Below are 4,337 nucleotides of genomic sequence, written 5' to 3' on the forward strand. Positions count from 1 at the left end.
AGATTCCGCCAACCACCCATTTCGTGCTCTTTAATATACGCCCTCTCTCGTACTTTCTCTTACATATGACAGTCTCGTCAATCTCCACTGTTTTATTTGGCCCTCCGATTTTAAATGATGACATATTACTCATAGCAATAAGCATTACCAACCTTATGTGATTGGACCAATCGACACCCGCCTTTCTAGATATGCCTGCCGCAATCGCAGAGGTCGTTGCAGTACATTCCAGACAAAGATAGTTCCATATAAACGACAGAATGCTACCCCAGGAAATGCAACCAAATTTACTTTTAAATGTACCTTCGAAGGCTGAAGTCATTGTACGGCACTTCGTGCATCGCAGGAAACAGCTTTCTCTATTACTCCGGTAGTATAATTTGCATAGGGAATCACAATAAATGCAAATGGCCTCGGTCGGCTGTATTCCTAATTTCGCAGCAAATTTAAATGCGCTATCGATAAGAGGAGGTACACCTAACTCCAAAAATTCGCCTTCCATCAACTTGTAAAAATCACGGCAGGTGCATTTCGACCAAAATTCGTCGTTGGAAAGTAAATCGACTAAATCACTCATTTCCGAACAATTTGTAATAAACTAAAAGAGGGGAGGTTGGGATGTAGGTAAAAAAAAACAAAGCCTTTCCTTAATTTCTAATTAGAGGTTTTTCTAACGCTTAGCGAAATATTACAATAAAAGAAATAGGAATACTTACAAATACAGGAAGTAATAACAACAAATATTAAGCGCTAATAGTTATTTCGAAACTGATAAATCGTTATGAAAAGAAATACGACTGTTCAACTGAACTGTAACACAGCAGCAGGCGTTTCCAACTGGTAGGCAATTTGCATAAAATTGAATCGAAATGAACAGAATTCACGTCACAGATCAAGCATTTGCATATTCGTTCGTAAAACCACTACGAATTACCCGCCGATATTACTCTCGCACGACATCACGAAAAAGCTCCCTCTACCGACCCAAATTTACACACACGAAAGTTGCTGTTTCGAGGTTACAGGACACTCGCCAACGTCGAACTCAGGTATGAAACCGAACAGGGAAAAATTCTCCAAGGCGTCGACGTCACGACTCTAGGGAAAAAATTTTTCCCCACCGCGGTTGCCAGGATGGGGAGAAAAATCCAGCCGCCGCCATTTTGTGACCTAGGGTAACATTAACCAAAAATTTTATGACATTGCTAAGTTTCCAGGTGTTATAGGTGTTGTAGACTGTACTCATATTCCAATTTCATCTCCTGGAACAAATGCAGAATTATTTAGAAATAGGAAAGGTTATTTTTCAATCAATACCCAGGTATGTTATATTTTATATTATTTTTTATCAGAGTGTTTATATGAACAAATTTTGTATGTATTTAAATTTTAATAAATATTACATCTTTCATTCAATTAATATTTTTAGGTAGTCAGTGATGCTAATTTACTAGTAAGAAACATAGTAGCAAGATGGGCTGGATCAGTACATGATTCTACAATATTTAATAATTCAGAATTATGTCTGAAATTTGAGAATAGAGTTCCTCCTGTCACATGATATCTTCTAATAGATGGTGGCTATCCTTGCAAACCATATTTGATGACACCACTTTTAAACCCAACAACAAATGCAGAAGTTAAATATAATGCTGCTCATATTAAAACTAGAAACACAGTAGAGAGACTATTTGGAATATGGAAGAATAGATTTCCTTGTCTAAGGTTTGGTCTTCGAACTAAACTAGAAACATCACTTATTATTATTGTTGCTACTGGTGTTCTCCACAAGTGAAGCATCCTTGCATAGTATAGCTATGATGATTCACTTCTTTTAGATACGGTTATTCACCCCGAAAAATGTAATGGAGACGATGCTCAGGATTGGACTGTTCAAGGCGGAACAGCTGTTAGGAATACAATAATACAAGCTTTCAATGAATGAAAAATATGTAGTTATTAATTTCTTATTGAAATTTGGGTGTAATTACAGACTTTGATATGCATAATTCATAAATAAAGCATTATAAAACTCAAATAAAACTTTTGTAAAGTAATTTATTTTCTGTAAAGTAATTAAAGTAATTTATTATTAAAATTTGTTTATATATATATATAAACAAATTTTTGATAATCTATTTGATTATCATTTTATTATCAGTTGTGTTTGATAAGTTAATTAAACATAATGCAAATTAACCCCTTCGTACCCTTAATATAGACAGTATTGTATTTAATAATAAACAACAAAAGTTTCTTGGAAAATGTTAGTTTTTCAGATTATGCTTCCAGTTTTAATAAATTAGTAGATAGAAACATATTTCTAGTTAAAAGGTACAGAACTTGAAAACAAAAATAAATAAAAATTGTTATATATACTGTATACTAGTCCTTTTGTTTCTTTTCCTTTAAAATGTTAATTTAAATTTTTAATCATTAAATTAGTCTATTAATTGTTAATATGTTATCATGCTAAGTCAAAAAATCCCATTCAATAATTAGTTTGAACCTCAAAGAATTCTGTATCACTTTCATTAAATTTGAATGTATAATTAGAATAAATTATTGAATAAAAATTATAAGTAATTTTCAACAAAATAACTATAAAAATTAAATTTATTATATAAGACTATTTTTTAATGCTTTTTAATTTTTCTTGTAATAATTCTATTTTTAATTGTTGTTCTCTTTTTTCTTCTTGCAGGAGTTCAATTCTACAGTCATGCTCTCTCTTCCTTCTTAAATCTTCTTCCTTCATAAAATTCATTTTAGCTCTATGTTCTTTTAAAAAATGCATTCAAGCTTTGTGATACTCTAGTGCATATTTATCAGCAATTTTAAAATTACTGCAGCGATTGTTATCGAGTGGTTTACTTGTTGGATCGTCAGAAAATTCTGATGGATTCACTACACATAAATCCTGTATGAGTACTGTACCTAAAAATGTGTGTGATATATAAATGAACACTATTTTTAAAAAGTAATATAGCTCTAAAAATTAATTTCTGCTTGGCTAATTAGTTTATAGTATCAAAACATTATTATGATTAAAATACTTTACATAATTTATATTAACATCAAATTATAATTGTTGATAAAAGTTTTATTACTTTTATGCTAATTTTACAGTACTCTATATACAAAGGCTGTTGCAGTAATGCAGGAAATTCAGCCACATTGTCTGAAAATAAATACCAATGTTTATAACTGTATTTAATAAATTTTCATTTATTATTATTAAGTATTCTGTTTCTCGATGAGAAAAATCGGGTTGTCGACTTCGTTTCTTGTTTTCTGCCATGTTTTTATCTAAGCGCGTATTATGTCTTTCCGAAATATCCAATCAAGTAACGTGTAAGAAAATTTTCTAGTAACGCTGGTGTCGAGATTATCAGATTCACTAATCCTGTTCTTAATATCTCAGGATTTACTAATCCTTCGCTAAAATTTGTTGGTGAAATCCTCGCGTCAGTAATCTTGGTATTAGTCTAATCGCCGGATTTACAAATACCACAATTAGGCAATGTTGGTGAAACACCCTGTTAGAATTTCATAGGATTTAAATTGTAAAAATGTTTCATAGTTATTCATATAGTTATTCATAAAACATTCATAGTTATTATATATTGTGCATAAATTTCTCTACATAAAATTTATATTTCTTTTAAAATAATTTTAACAGAGCATACAAAAATAATATAACAAAATAATTTATGAAAGGTTTTTGAAAAGCAAGATAACACCAATCACAAGTGTTTGTTAATATTGCCCATGTAGTATGGCACAATTTCCATTCCTTCTGACTGCATACAGAAAATGTACAAGTTTGGTCCAAGACTGCTTTTGCTTGCAAAGATAAGTGATTATTACAAAACTACTACTCTATTTCAAGGCATAAATATACAACAAATTTAAAAATAGGGTAGGAGATGATATTTTGAAAAATATCCTAAGTGGTGATGTTTTTTTTCTCATTAACAAGGAAAAATATATACTAGATTAAAAACTAAATAAAATTGAGATAGAGTTAAATGTGAAAATTTCCAACCAGTCATTTGACTAACTTGTTACTTACAATGACTATTTGGGATTATTCTAGTAAATGTTATGGAAAACAAAGGCAATTAGTGAATATGTGAAAACAATTTTTTCGTGTACTTTGTATTTTTTAAAATATCAATTACAATATCAAATTTAAAACTTTTTATTATGGTATGAAGCAAGCAGTCAACATTTTTTTAAAAACATTTTTAGTACTGGTGTTAGACAAATATACAGTCCAACACTGTTCATTTTGTTTTTTCTATTGTTCTCTGCTTGTGTTTTTAATATCAATC

The sequence above is a fragment of the Centruroides vittatus genome, unplaced genomic scaffold (assembly GCF_030686945.1).
Source record: "Centruroides vittatus isolate TY-2023 unplaced genomic scaffold, ASM3068694v2 contig_157, whole genome shotgun sequence".
Lineage (NCBI taxonomy): Eukaryota > Metazoa > Arthropoda > Arachnida > Scorpiones > Buthidae > Centruroides > Centruroides vittatus.